Below are 23,921 nucleotides of genomic sequence, written 5' to 3' on the forward strand. Positions count from 1 at the left end.
ATATGTATATATATAAGAATGTTCACTGTAATACTGTTTACATGAAAAAAACGTGTGTAGCAACTTTCCAACAGCAGTAGTGGGTGGGTTAAAAATTAACTTAGTACTTTTATATAATCAGGTATCATTGCAGCCAACATAATGAACAAGAAATGGACATGGAAAGATGTTCATGGTGTTGAATAAGCTATCAGCTTATAGTTTACACCTCTAGGTATGTTTATAGATGAATTAAAAAGTCTTGGTAAGGTATTTACAAATATGTACAGGAGCAGGACCCTACGGGGCTGTCCCAAGAAAGACTCCCCCCACACACACACCCATGTTCTCCACCTTCCTCTTGTCTGTAGAAAACTTTAGTCAAAAAATAAATTTAATCAAAGAAGTGAGAAAATGCAGAAGCAAAGGAAAGCAGGCAAACATGACTTAGCCATTAAACAAAGCTGAGGACCTTTAGTTCCTCCTCAAGGGCTCTAGATAATATTCTGAGCCATCTCCTTGGAGCTGTTTTACAGATATTGAAATCCTCACCAGGTGAAAAAAGTTAACTCTATGATGAACAGACTGGAGCCATGACATAAGCTGCTCCATCTTACACAATTCCAAGAACAGGCCTCAAGGAAATGGGAACAAACCATCCCCAGAGTTGAAGATTAACTGTACCTAAAACAATCAAGATGACACTGATCAGACCACTGCCTGACCAATTTCAAGACGACTGTCAGAGCTGACTATGTTGTTCTGCATGTAGCCTTCTCTCCCCACTTATATGCCCCCGAAACTCCCCTGTAAAAGCTCTTGCCCCCTGATGGGCAGTGAGGAGTTGATGCTATGGGACATGAGTCCACCTTCTCCCCAGGACTGCTGGCTTCCTCAATAAAGTGATCTTGCCTTTTACCCAATACTTTGTCTCTCAGTAGTGGATTCTTGAGCGATGAGCAGCCAAACCTGAGTTTGGTGACAAATATACATGTATTAGTAATGGCTGTCTCTCAGTAAAAAGATCAGTGGTTGCCAGGGATTGGAGGGGGGCAGGGATAAGTAGGTGGAGCACAAAGGATTTTTAGGGCAATGAAGATCCTCTGTATGATACTGTAATGGTGCACACATATCATTATACAGTTGTCAAGACCCACAGGATGTACACCACCAAGGGTGAACTCTAATGTAAACTCTGGACTTTGGATGATAATAATGTGTCGGTGTCAGTCCATCAATTGTAATAAATGTATCACTCTGATGGGGGAATGTTGATAGTGGAGAAGGCTATGTTATGTGTTAGGCAGGGATATGTAGGAAGTCCCTGTATCTTCTCACTCAATTTTGCTGTGGATCTAAAACTGCTCACAAAAATAAATTCTATTGGTGATAATAATAATAATGGTTGTCTCTGAGGAGTAAAGTTATGGGGACTGGGAGAGAATTTAATTTTCCGTGTCGAATATTTTTGGTTTGACCTAACTTTTATATCAGACATTTATACTTTTCGATTTTAAAGGATATCTCCATTTTGAAAATATTATTAGCAGAAGAGGACAAAAGGCAGATGACCTAAGTGAGAAACCAAATCCAGGAGCAGGTGAAAGCTGGCTTGTCCATGTGTTTCTTAATACTATTCTCATTTCATGCATGTCACCTAAATGTCAGAATCTACTTCCCCTATATATGCTCTCATTAACATCCAGCAACCCTTTGTTTTCTGAGATTCCTGAACTATTTGCCTTTGTTTTGCACTAGATTTCATTCTTTCCCCCTCTCTCCCTCCAGCCAGCAGCTGCACAATGATTCAGACAGGAACAAAAGAGGTCTCCCCCAGGAGAGCCAAGACAAAGGGCAGCTCCCCTATGTCCAGGGAAGGGCGTTGCTAAATACACTGCAGTTTGGAAGCACTGGGCTTAGGAGGAATGAGCTTGTCAGTAGTTCTCTGATTGCCCACTTACAGTCAGGCTGGATTCTTTGGAACAATGTGGTCGTCTAGTCTCTAGAAGGTAAATCCTAATCATTCCTGAGCACACATGACATATTCCTTATATTATCCAGTGGATGTGAAAATTGGGCTATATCTTTTGGTGGTGTCTTTTATTTCCTAGAGATGTTTTTTTTTGTTCATGTTGTATTTCTAACTCTTCCTTCTATACTATATGCTATAGGTAGGTTTTTCTTGCAAAAAAAATAATAGCCCCAAAGTTACTTACGAATGTATTTCTATTCTTTTATCTTCAGATAAACAATCCTTTGAAAGTAAACAAAAGAACTTCCCACTGTTACGTTTTTAGCTTTCGCTGTTCCTTAGTAGAGAAGCTTGACACAAACCCTTCAGTCAGACATGTAGGAACACAACATGAAATGAGGCTTGAGAAATCTGGCTACTGTTGAGATATCATAAAGAACTACCATACAGTCCATTTTTTAAAAGTGGTGAGCTATAGTATCTGGGGATGACAAATAAACTTCACAGTGAATATATCTGTAAAAACCATATAGAGGTATAATTATATACTTGTGGATTAATAAGAATACAGACGGGGACTGCTCTACTTAAATTGTCAACTTCTGGGCTTTCCTGGTGGCGCAGTGGTTGGGAGTCCGCCTGCCGATGCAGGGGACGCGGGTTCGTGCCCCGGTCTGGGAGGATCCCACGTGCTGCGGAGCGGCAGGGCCCGTGAGCCATGGCCGCTGGGCCTGTGCGTCCGGAGCCTGTGCTCCGGGACGGGAAAGGCCACGGTGTTGAGAGGCCCGCGTACCGAAAAAAAAAAAAAAAAAATTGTCAACTTCTACATTTTCATAAATACCAACCAAATTATATTCATTTTACTCTATCAAAAAAGGAAGTCAACCTGCCCACTTCCTAGAGATGGCATTAGCATTAGTGCCTGTAATTTCAGAATCTTTATAGATTTGTACATTGGTCCTTATCTACAGAATACTATTCACAGTGCTTGGCTTCGTCTTGAGATGTTTTGCAAGCATTATTTGTTCTATCCTTTGTAACTCTTAGTAAAACAAAACAAAACAAAAAGACATACTCAGAAGATGTAAAGTTCTACTAAGAGGAGGCTTACAATCTCAACAGGAAAGAGAGCTGGTGAAAAAATAGCAAATACCTTCCATGTATATGGGGATAAATCTTTCAGTAGTGAGAATGACTCTTAAGGACAGCAAGCAGATCTTTGAACAAGTATGGGGCACTGTGCCTGTGCCACCAGTAATGGCAATAAGGCCACAACCTCCCAATCTGTCTTCTTCTGTGTTTACCTCCACCCTCCATTCTCATTCTGAACACAGCAACAGACTGATCCCAACACAATAACACGTCACTCCCCTACTCAAAATCTTCCAGTGTCTTCTTTTCTCATTCAAAGATCTAATAACTGCCCCCCAGCCCCAGGTGCCCCATCTGGTACTTTTTGCCCCACCTAGTACTCGGCTTCCTCTTGCTCAAGCTGTTTCGCCACACTGGTGTCCTAACTATTCCAAGAACTCACTGGGCACACTCCCACCTCTGTGCCTTTGCACATAAGATTTCCTTTCCTTGGACCAATTTTGTTCCACATACACACATGGCTTGTTCCCTTACCTACTTTGAGCTTTTCCTCTGATATCATCTTTTCAAAGAGGCCTTGACATTCAGTCAAAACCATATTACTCCTTTCTTCCCCGTCTAACTCAGTGTATCCTCTCCACCTTCTTGCTTTAGTCTTCTCCACAGTGCTTACCAGCACATGGTAAACGATATACATTTACTCATCTATTTGGTTACTCTCTCCTTCCTTTGGAAGTAATTTGCCTGAGGGTGAAATTCTGTCTGTTTTGCTTAGTCCTAGATACCTAGCACACAGTAAGTAGATACCTACTTATTTGTTAGAGGGATAAATATTTGTTGAATGAGTTAAAGAATGAAGAATGAAGGATGAGTCAGCAATAAAGGAATATGATTTGTGAACTGGATTTTATGAGTAGAGCTAGAAGATAAAGGGCCATTTGAGCACCTATTAGCTTAATAATAATTTAAGAGAAGCCTACGGCTCTAAGGAAGAGCAGGCCACGTGGCGAAGGTCAAAGAACAGCAGAGATCATCTGGGGGTGTTTACCAAGCTTAATAGATTTTTCAGAGCAGACAAAACTACTCTATAATATATTTTTAAAGCCTAAAAATATATATTGGCTCAAGAATAACAACATCTGAAAATACTCAGCTTGAAAATATTGAGATGGAAATTCTCAGACTATTGTCAGTTGCCAGTCTCTAACCCACAACCAATCTACCAACAAAATCTAATTACTTCTTACCAGTTTCACCATTATCCCATCAGTCGAACCCACTACCATCTCTAGTTGAGATGTACATTAGCCTCCTAAATAAAGTCTGTGCTTGTACTTTTACATTCCTAAACTCAGCAGCCAGAGTGATAACACTTAGAATCCTAAGCCCTCACCACGCCTAGAAGGATGTACATGATACAGAGCCTGACTACAGCTCTGACTTCATTTTCATACCTTTTCCCCCTCCCTCACGGCCATTCAACGCGCTAAACACAGCCATGCCTTAAGCTGTTCACACCCCTGGTTTCCCTTTTCTGGAACATTAATCCTCCAGATATATACACAGTTAACACCCTCACTTTATTCATCACCTCACTCATGTTTCTGTTCAAATATCACCTCCTCGGAGAACTCTTTCCTGACCACCAAATGCAAAACTACAGCCCTTATCATTCTTTAGGTCATTCCATATTTTACTTTTATTTATAGTCATTCTCATTTCCTAACATTAAAGATATATTTCTTTCTATACTTTTATTGCTGTGTCCTCAATGGCCATGACTGTACCAAGTTCAGAGTAGATGCTCCAAAAATATTTATTGAAGGCATGAGTACTGAATGTAATTCATGGAGAACCAGCAAGGTGAAGTTCATTTTAGTCACTAGTCATAGGAATAAATGAACTTTAAAAATGGATTTATAGGGCTTCCCTGGTGGCGCAGTGGTTGAGAGTCCGCCTGCCGATGCAGGGGACACGGGTTCATGCCCCGGTCCGGGAAGATCCCACATGCCGGGGAGCGGCTGGGCCCGTGAGCCATGGCCGCTGAGCCTGCGCATCCGGAGCCTGTGCTCCGCAACGGGAGAGGCCACAACAATGAGAGGCCCGCGTACCGCAAAAAAAAAAAAAAAGATTTATAGCTTTTCAGAGCCCAACATGGTCATAATTAGAAGACTTTTTCACATGCTTAGGTTCACGATGACTTCCCGCTCTATGGGAAAACATTCAGAACCACTATAAAAGTTGCTGGAGCTTTCAATTCTGCAGGATTACTGAAGGGTCATATGGGAACGTACCTACTTTTTCCTCAGTCCTAGCTTAGACTAAGTAAAATTGACTCAACACAAGCAAACAAAACAAGCCAAAAAACTTCACATTCCAAATTAAACAGTCTCTCCTCATCTGTATTTAAAAACAACCTTGTTTGTGACCAAAATCTTATCCATGTGTTTCCAGAAAAATGTGCATTTATGAAAAGACAGAAATATTCAGGAGGAAATCAGGCTTTTAAATCCCAAAATCTCCTTATAGGAAGCATTCTCTAATCTTATATAACTTACATAAAATGTTCCCCTAATCTCCTACTGTATAATGATGTCTTACATTTAAGGTAATAAAAAGGGAATTAAGTTGCATGTTTTCCATACTAATTTAGGTCTACTTAAAAAAAGGAATCAGAGAAATAGAATACTATACATATCTAATGTGTGTTCTTTCTTAAATTGCTGTTTTCCTATATTCTAACTTCTACAATAATAAAATAAATCTGCATATTCTTTCTCCCCAATCTGAATAAAAAGTTCTGTGCAAGTACTTAAGGAAACTTCTGTGACTGTAAAATGTCAAGATCTCATAAAGCATGTTTCCAAAGCAGAGACAGGCATTTCTGAATATGTTTGAACTAGGGCAGAAATGAAAACACCCAGATTCCCCAATCCTTATGCAACCTCTCTAGTCAGTGAGTGCTGCTGCTATTTTTCTATCACAAGTAGAATTTCCAATAGATTTTTCCCACTGGAAAAGAAGAGCAAAGACATCACTGTATATCAGGTAGCTGGCTCCAGCTACACTTGCATGGACTTTAACTGATAAACAGCTACATTGTAAACGATCTCCATGTTCATTTTACATAAAATTATTGATGATGCTTTTATGAGTACTCTTTAAAATAAATTGCAACGTATTGCCTGAATAGTAAAACATTTTCCACGCAAGTTCTTCTTCTGCTTTTAACCAAACATTCTTAGTATAATGTCAAAATAACAAGGTCTGTCATCATTCAGTTTTTACAGTATCACTTCTAATAAACAGGAACGTAAACAACATAAAATCCATAAGGCAAACATTTACACATTTGTCTTGACCGCTTCAGGATATTCTTGGAAAATCAGGACAACACTGTGACTCTCAACTATTAATATAAACTGGTGAATTGACAGGTAGGCTGACATTGCCTATCCATAGAGCCTGAAGGGTTCAAGAACACCACTTGCAAATGTATTTTCCAAATTTTCATAGGTGCTTACTACATGCCACGCCCAGTCGTAGGCATCAAGACTACACTACTGATTGAACAGACATGGCTACTGCACTCAAGGATTCCAAGCCATCACTGCATGACTTCTCATTACAATTACATGTAGAGACAGACAGACAGACAGACAGACACAGACACACACACACACACACACACACACACACCTCTCCACGCAGGTGTTTTTTGATCTTTTTCAAAGGAAAGAATTGGGCAGTTTCAAAGTCAATGCTTACTGCTCAGAAAAGCAGAGGTCATGAATGTTTCATTGATACATCTCAGATGTTACCTTTTACGAATGAAGTGTTTCTATGCAACTTGACTGTGAAAATTATCTGCCTACGGGAATTCAGAGAAAAATGAAAACTATTTTAAGTGGGTGTTTCCTGCATGAAAAAAGGATTATGATGCTGCATTGTCAATTTCAAAACTGCAGTTTTTGAAAAAGTCACGCCCACAACCACAGCAATGAAAATGCCATCAGTCATGTACTCTTCTTACACCATGAAACTTGGCCTGAAATTAATTTTTGGCTACATCTACATTTCTGATTAATTTTTCCAATGCAGAAAGTGTACACTCATGACATTTAAAGAAATGAACATTGACGCATATTGCCTCAACTTAGAGAAACAAGTAAGAGCAAATTTCATCATGTTATAATATATATAACAAAACAGTGTTTTTGTGTGAATGATCAGTTAAAGGGTTTCCAAATGCATTTCACTTTTCTTTGATATGCATTCACAAACCCTGTTGACATTAATGAGAATTACTCAAGTGTATTGAGAAAGAGTAGGCCTTCTGTGTATACTCATACACTGAAGCCATAAATTTTCATACTTTTAAAGAAACCCATTTGATTGTTTTAGTGTGAAGCTGAGTTAAAATCACTGGCACACATTGCACGAGGTAGAGAGAAAAATATGGTTAACAGGGAGAAAAGGTTCAAGGCATTAAGTACCTCAAGATACACTTCCGTAAATTGTGTTTTCCTTAACCACCCAGGACAGTAACTGGTTCCTTAATTATTTTTTCTTACTAAATGAGAATTATGTTGTCACTGTGTGGAGAGAGGAAGGACCGCAAGATGGTCTCAGTGGCTCTTTCCTGGCTGTCTGGCAAGAAGCTGCAGCAGGAGAGACTGCCCATGGACTCAACTTTCCACAAGGTCTCCAGGTGCTGGAAGGAAGCTCCATCTGCAAGGCCCCTGGCTTGGTTTGCAAGACTCTTCTCATGCTTACAAAGACCTCCTCTTTATGCCCATCCTATAAAGAAATGGAGTGTAATGAGAGCTGGATATATCCAGCACATGGGCCTAAGTGCTCCTATCCATAAGACTATGAGACCACGTGAGCTTCGGGCATCCCTGACCCCTCTACCAGTGACCCCAGCTGGTATCACGGGACAGTTGCCCAAGCCTTCCACTAACACCACCTGCCTCAGAATCTTTTTCCAGAGAATAGTTAATTTTTCTTGGTGAGTATTTTACAAGTTCATTAGATGAAAGTTCGTCTGTAAACAGAGAGAACTTTCAGTAGAAAAATAATTATACCTAACTTGGTTTTCTCCATCCTAGGAAATCAGAGGCTCTGCCACCTACATATTTTTAATCAGGACATAGGCTTCTAACAGAAGGAACAGTGAGAAGAGAAATTGGGGTGAGTGATAGCAAGCATAAAACTAAAAACTTACACATTTGCCGTTACATAGGATTTGCTTATTGCAGTTTTTAGCATCTTTGTGATGCAAATAGAAACAAAAAGATTGAATGCCAGGCAAGCTGTTGGAGAGAGTCTGGGACAGTCAACGTTATCTACAAATACTTTTGAGATAAATAAAATTACTTCAAATAAATATATCTGAACCCTTTAGAATGAATATCTCCTGTTCCATATTCAGAATTAAGATGAAATACTAATCAGCCTTTCAGGTTTTCTACTTAATTACTCAAAATCAAAACAAACGGCTAATCTTTGATTAAGCAGAATTCAGCCGAGCAGGATTTGACACTGATGCTTGAGCCACATGTCTGAGGACACCAAAGCCACAGCTCTCATCTAAAACAATTCAGTATATTCATTTATTTCAGTGTGCCCATTTGGACAAATGACTGATGATCCTTCAGCTGCCGTTTTAAATCACAGCATTTCACGGTACAGTATGATGGCAGCGTACATATTTTGATAGAGTTTTCTACTAGGAATACCTACCACAATTATGCAGTTCCCAAGAAATGCAGAGGAAAGATGTTGCTACATCCCAAGGCAGAGCGAAACTCTGATGCACCTATGTGAAAACCTGCCAGTACTTCATGATTCATTATTTTACTAACTACAAAATTAAGTCTTAGCACCTAAATGGCCATATGATGTTTTATGCATTTGGATTCTCCCTTCCTCACTACATACTAAAAACAGGAGAAAGTCTCTGCTGAAGGCATCTGTAGATTCAGTACTTTGAGGCTGATGATGGCTACTTTGGGCTCCAATTGCTGTGGTGATACGTAGTGATCCCCAACCTTCTCAGCCATCTATGACTATTCTACTATCTGCTTTAAGTACGAGCATGGAGAGGAATTACTTTTAGGAAGGTATGTGCTAAGAAACCGTTATTTCCTTTAGTTTCCAACATCTCAACAGTAATGCAATTTGCTGCAGTTGCCAGTTTCCCGAGACTGTAAGCAGAGAAACCTGGAAGATCATCACATCTGCAGGCATCTGAACCATGAAAAAGTTACTATGTAGCAAAGTGCTGAAGAATCTAAAGAGGTTGATAAATCCAAGGGACTTCTGCCCACATACAGACAGATAATGGCAGTGCAGTTTATTTCATCTACTAACTGAACTGAATGTATTAAAACTAGAAAGATTGTGGCCTTGAAGAGTCAGACACAACTGGGGAGACAAACTCACTCTGCTACTCATGGGTTAAATGACCTTGGGTTAACCAAAGATGCAGTTTTCTCACCTGCAAAATGTATGTAAATTTCTTTCATGAAGTTTTTTAAAAAAATATGAGGGATAGGGATTCTGGCACTAGAGAAAGTGAAATAATTCTGTGCAATAAGTAAACTCAGACCCATTGAAGCTAAGTGAGAGATTGTTTACGATGGAGCCAGAGCAAGATCCCAGATCCCTATATGGCGTATAGTCCTCCCTGTAGTATACAGAACTACTGCGTGTGTGCATGCCTGCGTGTGTGTGCATTTAATTCAGAGGACCTGAGGCTGGTGCCACTTCTACTTAGCCAAGATGGTTATCTCATCCCCAGCACCACTTCCTCCTTTCTCTGAATCTTTTGGATTCCCTTTGTCTTATAAGGAAACTTGAGATTGTCTTGGCTAGGAACACTGACACTTGATCCTGTTCTGAAACATGTATGCTTTTCTTTCTTGGACATCTCCACAGTGGGAAACCCTCCTGTCTATGGTGTAATGTCTAAGCATCGCCATATTAACAATAAACAACTCATTTGGGTAATTTTGGTCAAGTCCCTTGGCTTCTGTAAGCCTTGGTTTCCTCATTCTTAGAACTCAGGGATTTTTTTTTTTATAAAATCCATCATTAGCCGGAAAAATTTAATATTAATACACCATATCAAAATTTTCACTACAGGTGCATCAAAGAACTACATATAAAAGGAAAAAATATAAAAATTTTAAAATAAATCTAGGAGAATATTTTATAACCTTACACTTCAGGAGATCTTAAATAACAGTAGATACTCATAAGCCAAAAAAGAAAATGTAGATATCTCTCCATGAAGAAATATATATATATATATAAGGCCATAGACCCCATAAGCAAAGTCAAAAGATAAATAAAAGATTAGAGGAAAACACTTTAAAAACCTACAATATCCCAAATAAACAAAAAAGTTCTAAAATGCATAAGCTACCCACTATAAAAATGGACAAATGCTATGAAAAGGTGTTTCACATATCATAAAATGCTAAAGAATCACAATCTCAGTAATAGAGAAATATGCAAATTATAAAAACAAGTAAGTACCAAACTTTTGTCCAATAATTTGACAAGATCTTTAAAGACACAACGTTCAGCCCTGGTAAAGGCATAGGAAAATATTTTCTCCCAGACACTCTTATTAAGCTTATAAATTATGACAAATTTTGGGGAAAAATCATCTGGAAATATCTATTAAACTTTAAAATTGCCTACCCTTTGCACCAAAAAACCTACTCTGGGAAAGTGTCCAACTGAAATGAAAGTACAAGTACTTCAAGATAGGTAGATGGATGGATAGATGTATGGATAGACAGATAGATAGACAGATATAGATAGATTTATAGTAGCATTATAAGTAATAGGAAAAAAACTGGGGACAGTCTGAAGTACCCATTTATAAAGAAATATTTTGATTAATTAGGTCATATCCATTTAAAAAATTCTCTGAGCTCTTAAAGAGGATTAGACAGATTTGTATGTATCAACTGGGAAAAAAGATTACTGTTGTTGAAAAAAATACAAGTTTATATATATATATTATTTGATCATGACATTGTTTTTAACTATATGCGTAAATGTATTTTATATTTTTATAAGCAAAGAATATAATAATGGAAATTTGGGGATTTGTACAAGTCAGTCCCTAAGGAATTCCCTTTGAGAGGTAGGCTTAAAAGAACAAAATGGGAACATAACATACAGCAGGCATTCCTATATTGTTTGGATTTTTGCTACAAGTGTGTAAGACTTTGAAACAAATAATTTGTAAAAAACACACACATAGTGTAGTAAGGACTTGAGCAGATATATGTGCAGAAGGCTAATGGAGCACAAGAGGAGCGATTCACATTTCTGGAGAAGTCAGGGAAGTTATACTGAAGGTAGCCTTTGAGCTGAATCCTAGGAAAACTTTAGGAATGTAACTTTCATTGGTTTATAATTTTGGAGCTATGGGATGCAGGCCTGACCTTCTCATTAACTCCTTCGATATTTTGATTTTACCTTCTAAATATCTCTCAAATATACCCCCTTCTGCAATCCAATAACTTTTAAGCATATATATATATATATATATATATATATGTGTGTACTCAAACTCACTCATAATAATCAAATTCAAATTCAAATGGTATATCACACATCCAATTCAGATTGGAAAAGTCTGATCATCAACATCAAAAAGTCTGAAGGTAACAGTGTTTGGATAAGAGATGAGGAAAAAAAGACAATCATATCCCATGGGTGGGAGCATAAATTGATACAAACTCTATGGAGGGCTGTTTGGCAAAATCTGGGGAATTTAAGATTTGATACTACATTCAATTTCTAGGAAAGTATCCCACAAATATACTTACATAGGTATACAAATGCACATGGTCAAAAATATTTATGGCAGAACTCTTTGTATTAGCAAAGGTTTAGAAATAATGTAAATATCTATCCTTGTGAATAAGTTAAGTAAATTATATCCGTAACAGAATACTATCTAATCTAAAAAAGAAGAGGAAGGCAGAATTATCTACTGATGTACTACATAAAAAACAAAGAACAGTGTATTAGTCTAATTTTAAAATATATATATGTATATCTATACTTATCTATTCCTAAGTACATACACAAATACCTACATATAAACATGTATACAGAAACATTTGTATAAACATAGACTCTCTCCCTGAATAGATTTATAACAACCTATTTACTGCTTAAAGAACTTCAGTAGCTTCTCACTACTTCCGAGGAAAAAAACAGTAAATTCTCTACCACATTTGCATGTTCTCATGTCTTGATAACTGATAAATATCAAATTAAGACACTACTCAGCAATCGTCTTTAAAGAATTTCAGATATATTCAATACATTGGAATATAGACACACCAATCTCCCGCAGACCTCTACTTCCCACACAGATTTGCTCTCTCCACCGCTATTCTGTTCTTTATTCATCCACCCTCTATCATGTCTACTTCTGATGACTAGACTTCTGAAAGACTGGTTTATAAACCAATAAACCATATAAAACTGCATCTTCATTAAACAAACCACAATCGCTATCAGAATGTCTATTTTATTTTCTCACTGCTATGTATAACTATCTGAAATTAATGTGTTTAATATCCTCACTGGCCACTAGAATGCATGTTTCATAAGGGCAAGGACCGTATCTGCATTAGTGTATCCCCATTGCTTAGAACAGTGTCTAGCGGATGGTAGATGTTTCTTCTATCTTTACTGAATGAATAAATAGGAATAGACCAAAATTTTTTAAAGAACTATATAAAATAATTTGAGCAATGGAAAGAATAGAAGCAGGAAAAAATGAAGGCTAGAATGAGGTTTTTAGTGGGTGATGAAATAAAATTCATATTTTATGGCAAAACAAGAAAAATTTAAAGTTTTTCTTTGCCCATTTGGGACTCCTCCCTTCCCTTTAGTGTATATTGTGCATCCACACTAACCAGATCTCCTTAGGAGATAACCTTCCTTCCACGATGACCCATGACCCTCCACTTGCTTTGTATGTGTGGATCTGGATTGTGGAAACTGTCAATAACGTACAGCCCTCTGTTTCCAAAACTTACATAACTGTGCTTTCACCTCTAAGGGGCAAAACGGTTCTCACAGCTTTATGAAAGGCAGTTCCCAGGTTTTAATCCTGTTTGGCTCTAATAACATTTTCCATTTTGTTCTTAGATCGACTGATTTATTTTGCATCTACATGGGTGATGTTTTGCCCAACCAGATTCCCTTTACCAGGCCAGCACACCCATCCCTCACCCTGCTATAGATGTTGGTTGCTCACAGCTCACAGCTGCCTCTTATCCAGAGTTTCACCCTGACTAAACGGGAGCCAAGAAGCTATTTGACTCACCCCAGGGCAGTCCACAGCCAGCCTCTGGCCCTTTTGCTCCCCAAAGGATCTGGCTAAAGCTAGAATCCAAAGGAAACTACGTATGTGTTTAGCTCCTTGCCATGCCCTTTCCTAACTTCTCTCACTCTTTTTCTTTTGAGGGCTCTGAGAGTCCCGAGAATAAAGGAATGGGAAATTTCATAAAGGGTTATTTGAGAAGATGCACTTGAGAAACAAACTGCAGATTCACCTGAACCCTCTGTTCATGCGGAAGTGAACTAGATTTCACCTCTTGTTAGAAGATAAAGTCGTCTCCCCTCAACCCCACCCTTGCTTGAAGACGACTTAAATACCTATAATGAAGCAAGGTTGTTCCTAAGACAAGGCGTGCCCTCTGCAGGATTTGTCCCTCCTTCCCCCTTGGCCATCAGATCCATAAATAGGGTAAAGTCATAGCATGGCCCAAACCAGAAATGCTGGGCGTACCAAAGAAGGAGAGGATTACATGTTGAAAGATCTGTAGGACCTAACCTGTATCTAGCAACAAAAACCAGGAGAGTATCCCCAGGAGTGAACCTTGAGGATGCTAGATCAAGAGTGAAGTACTATAAAAGCTGGGTAAGAGAGTTTATCAATTAGGGATTCTCTTCCATGACACTGCCATTAACATACCACCGTCTCAGTTTCTTACTGGGCCATTTTTCCCCTTTCATCTACCTATTTCTCCTAAGGGAATCATCCTGATCAAATGAATAAATGAATGAGTGGCCTACAGCCCCTATCAATGGTGGTTCAATGGAGACTACCTAGAGCCACTGAACATGGGGAAGAATGCTCCCTCAGGAAATATCCTTATAGAGAGAGTAACACAAATTAAATAGTGCTTGATAAACCTATTTAGCAACAGAATCCTTTCCTACACAGCAAACGCATTCAAAATCTACCTCAGTTGTCACCTTTTCATGGTCCTTATTCTCAACCCCTGAAGAATAACTTGTTCTTTCATTTGGTTTCCCACAGCATTTTATTCTAACCTATTTATACCACTTAAAACACATTATATAGTTATAGATGATGTCTAATCACCTTTATATTCCCAGCATTTAACATGGCATGTAGAAAGTGTCATATACCTTCTTATTAAATTGAAATATATGCCCTCATGTTATCAATAATAACAAAGTTAACATGTGTCAAGAATTAATAGGTAGGTTTCGTTGTTGTTTTGTTAGATATCTCCCCCACCCCCAACCTGTTTTTTTTGCATTGATACTTTATTAGAGTTACATGAGTTTTTAGTTCATGACCCTATAATGTATTAACTGGTAGAGTTTGACCAACCATGTTGGCAGCCTTTTCTAAAGCAAGAAAAAAAAAATTATTTTACCTATTTTTTGGAATTTTTTATTTGAAAAATTTCAAGCATTAGCAAAGGTAAAGAGAAAATTATAATGACTGTCCTTCTTCAACAATTACCAACTTCTGGCCAGTCTTGTTTCACATATTTCCCAATTACCCCCCTACATAGTTATTTTGAAGCAAATTACAGACGTCATATTATGTCACCCATAAATATTTCTGTACATACCTCTAAATATTAAGGACTATTTTTTTAAAAAACTGCTAAAAAACAGAATTCAACTTAGTAAATTTTAAAGATCATATTGGCTTTACTCAGTAAAACATGAATCAGGCAGCATTTAATCTAGCATATAGAAAGGAGCTCCCAGGAACGGTACGAAATGAAACACTTTTATGGGTAGAAAGGAGCAGGAACAAGGAAGTTACACTACGCAGAAAAGAAGATTGGTTATGGCAAGATCACTTTCCTTTAGGGGATGACGGGGTCTATCAGGCCAATTACCTAACTAGTGCTGATGAGATGATTCCTGACCTATGACTCCATTTCTGAGACAGCCAAAACTATAATTAAGCATCAGTTTGGTGACATAGGATTTAGCACAAGCAACTCCATTTGGGGCACGTTGTCTTGTTTTCAACAAAACATAATCGCAGTACCATTATCACTTCTAAAAAACATACCTCAGTTCATTCTTAATATTATCAAACATTCAGTCAGTGTCCAATCTCGGGGGGTACTTTTGGACATTTCAGTTATATAATGGAGAGAAGAAGGTAAATGTCTGCTCATTTTGCACAAACTAGAGTGAGAACATATTCATTGTAGCCAAGGACGTAGCTTATTGAATTCAAATAATTCTGCAGTGGAATTATTCACAATAAGAAGTTAATATACCACTTTCATTATCACATCAGAAAGAGAGAAACAAGAGTAGAAGTGAATGTTCGAGGTTCTCAGCTGGGATTTCCAGGGAGTCCCAGAGAGATGGTATTCAAACTTCCCCCTCCACTGATGATCACAGTCAAGGGCTGTTTATAATACAGGAATGTGGTAGTTACATATTTGTGCTAAACACCCAATTTTACCTCTTTATTATGTAATTACTGATTACTGGAAACTAAAGCTAATAAAGAAATGCTAAGATTCTCTTCCCCATACGAGTACAGTAACAACTCTGAATTATGCAGTATTTTAGAAAATGGATTAAAAAATATCTTATTTGCAATTTAAATGCTCAACAGTCCTCACATTTCTATTGCATGATGGAGTAACAACCATCTTTACAATGAACATACCATAAAAGAAGGAATTAACACAAATATCTTACCTCCTCGGATTCTTCCTCGTGGACTTGCTCTGGAGCTGAGAATGCTGAATCTATTACTCCCCTGCCCAAAGTAATATTTTAAGAAAAGGAAAGCCATTCAATTAACCATGATTAACTATATGTTCCCCTAATAACAAACAGAGTTATCTGAATATTCTACTCTTCAGCCTTTTGTCTTGACATCAGATGGACACAGCTTAAAACACAGGTAGGAATGGCTTTCCAAGTGAGAAAATTAGTTAAACAAGTAGAAATAAAAATAGTATCTGGTGGTGGTGGGAAAAGAGAGCCAGAACTGCAATCTCTTCTGTTCTTTGCTACTTACCAGTTTTGCGATTCAACGAAGTCTCTTCTCTGGATCTGATTCCTTGCCTGTAAAACAATTGTAGGCAATGAATTAGGTCATTTGTAAGGACTATTTCAACTAAGGAGTTTTAGTTAGATTTTGACTCTATTATCCATAATTCTTTACTTCTCATTTTCTTTCTCAGTATCAAAAGATACTCCATTAGAAAAGCTGTTAGAATATCATCTTAAACCATACTCAGGACTCGCAAAAAAGGAGGATCAGGTTGACTCATCCATTGGACTAGAAACTTCATCTATTCTTCTAATTTGCATAGTTGAATAACATAAAGAATCTTGTAAAGATCTTGTAAAGAATAACATAAAGAATAACATAAAGAATCATAAAGAATCTTGTTTCTTGTCACTGTCAAATGATACACAGTACAAAGACTCATTAATATAAGTTCTAGGTGGGCAGAACTTAATATAAGTTCTATAATTATAAAAAAAAATTATAATTAATGTCAACCCTTTAAAATTGATTGCTGTACTAGTTCATCTCAGAGAGCAAACTGACTTACTAAGGGTGCATAGATTCCCAACTACACAGAACACTTTTCCAGATTAAACTTTTCTTCTGCATAATGGTTTTTCTTTGTTATTTTTACTGATATATTTTTCATATGGAAAAGATATTTTAATAAGAAAAAGTACAACCCATCCCACAAATATGAGTCATTGAATAAAACACAACCACACTGACTTTGAATTATGATTACAAAGCAAATAAAATAGTACACGGGCTTAAAGGAAAGTTTATACCCGCTTAATTGGGAAGAAAGGGAAAAAGCAGGGAAGGAGAAAATCTTCACAGAGAAAACCATGCTTGAGATCAGTCTTGGCAAATGAATACAAAAGCAAAACTTAAAGATAGTTCAAGGAAAGGAGTGAGCACAGGGAAGAAATGATGGAAGAGAGAAAAGTAGAGACATCCCGCTAGATATTTTCAATAGATACTTGTTTAATATTCACAGCAATCTAGGTATGATTATTATAATTTTGTAGATGTAGTAACTGAGGTGCAGAGAGATTAATTAACTTGCCCAAGGTTACACACCTAAAAAATAGCAGAGTCAGCCTTCAAGCCTAGTTTAAATAACTTCAGAGCCACATTATACTGGGATATTCATTTATTCAAAAAACCATTTATTGAGCACTCACTGTGTATCAAAGAACATATTAAAACCAGTGATACAAAGGGGTCTAAGATATAGTCTCTGCTTGTAAGGAGCCTGTTGGGCTCTTGCACTGAGTTGGGAAATAGTGAGCTGCCAAGTTGATCTGCAGTAATCTCGCCAGCCTCTTGATTTCTGCTCTCCTCAGTACTCCACAGGGTACCCTAAGCTCATTCTCACTGGGACCAAACTGCAGGTCCCTGTTCTCCACTAATCTGGTTTGAGACAAGGATTTTCCAAGCAGAGGGCTGCTTGGAAAAACAGCTAAAAGATGTTTCTATCTTGGAGGAGTTGCCACCGTCCCTAGAGAAAAGTCCAGACTCAACTGTCTTGCTCCTCCAGCTTCCTACATAGACCCTAGACACCTTGAATATATACTCAGGAGCAGAAATACCCCATTCTGTTTCCCTTTCCTGGAGCAAAAGTGCCCAGAAAAAGGATGAATCCCCCTCTCACCCTTGCCTGGTGAAGATCTAGGAGGCCAAAGTAAAGTAATAGCTCCTCATAGCTTTCTTCTCTTTTATTTTTTTATTTTTATTTTTTTTGCGGTACGCAGTCCTCTCACTGTCGCGGCGTCTCCCGTTATGGAGCACAGGCTCCGGACGCGCAGGCTCAGCGGCCATGGCCCACGGGCCCAGCCACTCCGCAGCATGTGGGATCTTCCCGGACCGGGGCACGAACCTGTGTCCCGTGCATCGGCAGGCAGACTCAACCACTGTGCCATCAGGGAAGCCCGCTTTCTACTCTTTGACGTTCTCTTTGTCCCTAACAATGCACTTCTCCCCACTCCTTATTTTCATGTTTCTTGATGTGCTAACAGATAAAGCAAACTGCCCTCCTTCTTAAGAATGCTAAACTAGAAACACCACTGTGTTTCCTAGTCTTGCAAAGCTTACTCACCTCCTCCGATCTCAAAGCACATTGAGTCTAGCGTGTGCCCAATCTCTGTATGTCTTGAGCATTTCTTGGGACCTAAGAGAACAAGGCTTGTCTATAGGCTTTGAGCACTGAACAGAAGGGCTGTCCAGATCTCAGAGTCTAGTGATATAATATGGAGGCACTTCCCATTCTAGATGACCATTAATAAGGATAATTTCTGCAGAACACTGCCCTGCAGTGCAATTATCAACCGGATAGAAAACCTAATTGTCCCTTATCATCTTTAACTGGATTTGGAGAAAAAAAATGCCTCAGCCAGAGACTAGGAAAAGACTGCATAAACTGAGTATTTAATAAAAGATATATACACACACATTTTTAATCTGTTTGGCAAATACCTTACTATCATGCTTTTATCTTCCGTTTTTTTAGGAAAACGGGAGAGACCTTCAATATTGCTCTTTGGATACGATTGTGAATGTGAGGGGGGCGGGAGTGAGATTAGAGGTGGTCTACAGCCTAAAACTAGAATTAATTTAAATTTTCCTTTTCATTCCTTAGATGAAGCTTAGGTCACTTCAAAAAAAACCCTATATATACCTGTTTCTTCCTGATTGATTTATTAATATATATTGGAAGAGCTTGATACATTTTGATTGCTAGAGGTGCACTACTAACCTATGAAAAATCAAAGTCAAAATCACCTTAGCAACTGCTTAAAAATGTCCTGAAGTTTATTAGCTCTAAATGTTGCAAAGCTGTGTTTATTTGGTTTCTAACTTTTAATATAGCCCCCAAAACAAATTAAGAGCTATTAAACCCTGACTTATTTTGAATCTCTCTCAGAAGTCCATTCTATTATCAAAATAAAATGGGACCCAACAGTTCAAAGACATAAAGTTTGCTTTACCTCAAACAAAGATAGCTAAAATATTAGAAACGAGGAAGAAGTAAGAATTTTCTGGAAAGGCTTAATATTTTCTTACCAGCCAGCACACTTGCTTTGCAAAACCTTTCAACTGAACAATGGTTTGTAGTATCCTCAGCCTTCAGTTTTCTTTCAAATCCTCTTTTGTAGGCATTTCCTAGCTCTCTCAACACTGCTTGACAGTTTTGTTGTTTCAGGCTGATTTTCTGCAATTTTACTTCTCTGCTGTCTGGATGATTTTATTATTTGCCATATTCTCTCTTTCAGATTGGGGGTTTTATTCTGGTTTTGGCTTGCTGGGATTTTGGCAGGCTACTGCTCTAAAATACAAGAGCTTTGGAAGCTATGCAGATGGCAAATGTAGTGTTTGTGTGCTCTCATTCATGATGGGCTTCCGTCTTTCTATAACACGTGGGAAAACTGCCAACTCTTATTTCCTGTGCCCACTTCTGACATATTTAAGCAAAACTGCAGTAGTGCCTCACAGAGCTGAAGGCTTTTTAGTTTGGGTAGGCTCTGGTGCTTGGAATCTAAAAGAAAAAGCTTCTGTTGATACTTAGCATTAATCTTCTTACATTTGTTTTCTATCTCAGTACGTATCTGATGAGTCCATTTACCTTTGAAGTTAACATCTTCTTCCTTTTAGAAGAGTTAAATGATTACCTAATATTTTCTTTTGGTTTTTACTGTTTGTTCTTCCCTAAGCCAGTACACAGAACAATTATATTTATTTTCCAAAGACCATCTTGCCAAGTATTACCATTAAAATAATAAGACCGGCTCTCTCAATTGAAGTTTAATGACCTTGTTTCCAGAAATGGCACCTTGAAGAAAAGTATTGATTTTGGTATGTAGATTCAAAAGCATAAACTTAGATAAAATATTCCTTTTCAGAAAAGGGTGAACAATTTTGCCACACCATGGATCAGATATTTAGGACCCGCTAGCAAACCAAGGGTGTTCAAAGTACAATCTCATAGCAATAGTGAAATACTGTTTGGAATTCTTCAGCAAAGGCCGTATTTTTGCCATGTCACTACTGCAGTGTGAGAACTGGAAATACTAAAGTTCTGCCAATGGCTCAGTTTCCCTTGACTATGGCTTTTTTCTCCTGCAGGAAGATGCATTGGGGAAAACATAATTTTAATTAATTTCTGTTCAATCTGAAAGTCCAGCACAAAAATATATAAGCACTCAGCTTAAGAAAACAGACCTTCACAAATATAACTTCATATTCTCTGGAATATTACATAGTGTTTATTGATTTATGGACTCTACTATAAAAAGGCACACAACTTTGCTCCTGGTCACACATAAATAATATGACAAATAAGCAACTGGTCTGATTCGAATTATGCCCTCACTCAATAGGAATCTAAATTCAGTGGGAATTCTGCACGAATAATTAATGGAATCCTAACCATGGAACACAAAAACAAGGAATCCAGATATCCTGAGAGACTTCCAATACCTCACCCAGAACTTGGGCAATACAATTCTCCATCACGAGGACTCTCCTTCTAGCAAGACATTTGCTTTCCTAGTCTTGTCTACAAAATGGTAACAGTGCTCTCCCCCCTGTTTATATGTCAAACAAAAATCACCTCCACCTACTACCAGATGCCCCATGGATGGCAAGGTACCACTCCCATTTGAGAACCACTGTACACAACGCTGTCCTGGAGGGTCTTCTAACCTAGATCACCAAAGTGACAAAAGACAGTTCTGTTACACATTAAGTAAAGGAGCCCAACCACAAGGCCTGCACAAGCTTCAGGTAGATTGTTTTTCTTTTGTATGAACTGACATTTTGCATTATTAAATATTCAATTTATTTAACTTGATCAAAATAATACAGAGGTTTATGCAGATAAAAATATAAGGTAAAGAAAATAAAACTAAATTTGAACTTTTGCTCAGGTTCTGATGCATTTTAAGGAGTAGATACTTGTATTTAATTGCACGTGCAGTGAAATTGAAACAAGGAATGGCAATACAAGGGCTAAAGATTACCTTGAATATTTTTCAATAGAAACTTACTTACCATGACAGACATCCATTGACTTCATATCAATCAATGTGAATATTTCAAGTTAGAAAGTTCAGCTCACTTGTCAATATAACTAAGGAAGTGTGGCTATAGTAACATGTTTCATTAAATGCTTTACTTAAAATAATATTTTATTGTAAAACATTCCTAAAATACACAAAAATATATGTGAAGAAGGGAAAATACATTCCATGTTCTTGAACAGAAAAACACAACATTACGAAGATTGTAATTTTCTCTAAATTACTTTATAAATTTAATACAACCTCAATAAAGATACCATAAGAATTGTTTCTAAAGTTATACAAGTTCATTTTAAAGTCTGTATGTAAAAATAACCAAATAATAGCCAGAGAAATCCTAAGAAGTGGGGGAAGGGTACTTCTTCCAGATATTAAAATACATTATAAAGCTTATATAATTAAACTATGGTATTGGCACATGAATGACCAGACTTATTAGGAGAATGGAACAGAAAGTCCAAAAATGAATCCTAGTCCATAGGGAAGCTTAAAATATAATAAACACAGCAACTCAAATCAGCTTAGAAAATTGTACAGTCACATGGAATAGTATATATTTGGATCATTCCTCACATCATGATAAATTTCAAATGCATCAGAGACTGAAATGTAAAAAAAAAAACTAACCATACACGTGCTAGAATAAAATGGGTAACTTTCTTTATAATCCAGACTGGAGAACACTTTCCTAATTATGATCAATGTCTAAAATCAATATAGAGATGTGACTAGCAAATTTCTGTAAATTTAAAAAATAATGTCTGCATAGCAAACACACACACCCCATAAGAATAAAAACTGTGACTAGAAAATAAAATATCAATAACATATCATAGATAAAAGTTTAATACCCTAGGAAATACAAAGAACATTAAACATTTGAGAAGAATAAAGACCAAAAACTCCCTTGAGAATTTGTTAAAAAAAAAAGAATGAAAGAATAAAGATGCTCATTCAAATAAAAAATGCAAATTAAACTTATTCTCAGATATGATTTCTCACCAATTCAATTGGCAAACATCTAAAATTTTGACATTCTCTGTGGTTGTCCTGCAGGGAATCAGGCACTCTCATACACTGCTGGTGGGAATGCAAAATGATATAATCCAAGGGAATTTGATGTCTAGCAAAATTATGTATACAATTACCCTTATCTCAGCAATCCCACCACTAGGAAGTTTCTTAAAAATACACTGACAGTAGTACAAAATGTCATATACAAAGATTATTCATTGTAACAGTATTTGTAATAAGCAAATACTGGAGAAAAATCAATGTCCATAATTAGGAGACTGCTTGAATAAAACACTAATGGAGTACTCCGTAGCTAGAAAAATGAATGAGGACAACCTCGCTCTACTGTTATACAGTGATCACCAAGACAAGTTGTTGGGTGGGGGTGTGGTTGGAAGAGTGAGTGAGTGAGTGTGTGTGTGTGTGTGTGTGTGTGTGTGTGTGTGTGTGTGTAGGTACAAACATACCCACATGTGTGGGTATTGAGTCAATGCACACGTATATACACATACATATATACTATATATACTATGTGTGTGCATACATATTATTTAAAAAAACAGAAAGATATACCAAAGCTACCAAAAATTGTTACATATAAGAGGAGCAAGGATAAGAATGAAAGTTGTACTTCTATTTTGAGTTTTTACTTGGGAGCATTGTAAATGTTTTACATAACTAATAAAACTAAAGTTAAACAACAAAAAAGCATCCTTGTATTTTGAAAAGAAATTGAAGCAAATGAATTTACCTGTATGTTAGGTTGGTGGAACAACCATACAAAGCAACGATATTGAGAGATTAAAAATAAAATGTTTTCGTTATACAGTCCTTGTGGGTTATATCTTAAGGACACAAAGAATGAGAAAGAAATCTTAAATTGTACTCAGTGGTCTTATTAGTAGTAGAAATGCTGGCATGTTATTTTGAAACTATTATGAGCATATTGTAGGATAAAAGAACCAAGTAATTATGCCACTAGGAACCAAGATTTTCAAACTAAAAGGAGAAGATATGAATATAAAAATCAAAGCTAAGTAACCTAATATCTGAAATTTGAATTACCACTATTTCTATGAACTCATGAAATATTTTCTCTATACAGTAGTCCCACCTTATCCATGGAGGATATGTTTCCAAGACTGCCCAGTGGAAGCCTGAAACCATGGATAGTACCAAACCCTATACATACTACGTTTTTTCCTATACTAATGAATGAATAGTGTATACAGCATGGGTACGCAAGACAAAGGGATGATTCACATTCCAGGTGGGAGGGAGCAGGACAGCGTAAGATTTCATTATATAATTTAGAATGCCACGCCATTTAAAACTTATGAATTGTTTATTTCTGGAATTTTCCATTTAGTATGTTCAGACCATGGTTGTCTATGGGTAACTGAAACCATAAAAAGTGAAA

General features: G+C 37.3%; 1 long non-coding RNA gene across 1 annotated transcript in view; it reads right to left on the reverse strand.

Moving 5' to 3' along the window:
• Window positions 1-23,921, reverse strand: part of LOC141278211 (uncharacterized) — a 700,570-nt gene that overhangs the window by 466,930 nt on the left and 209,719 nt on the right. The window contains exon 5 of the long non-coding RNA XR_012330558.1: window positions 16,410-16,456. This is a non-coding gene — a long non-coding RNA (uncharacterized lncRNA). The remainder of the gene's footprint in view (window positions 1-16,409; window positions 16,457-23,921) is intronic.

Source organism: Tursiops truncatus, chromosome 3, assembly GCF_011762595.2.
Source record: "Tursiops truncatus isolate mTurTru1 chromosome 3, mTurTru1.mat.Y, whole genome shotgun sequence".
Taxonomy (NCBI): domain Eukaryota; kingdom Metazoa; phylum Chordata; class Mammalia; order Artiodactyla; family Delphinidae; genus Tursiops; species Tursiops truncatus.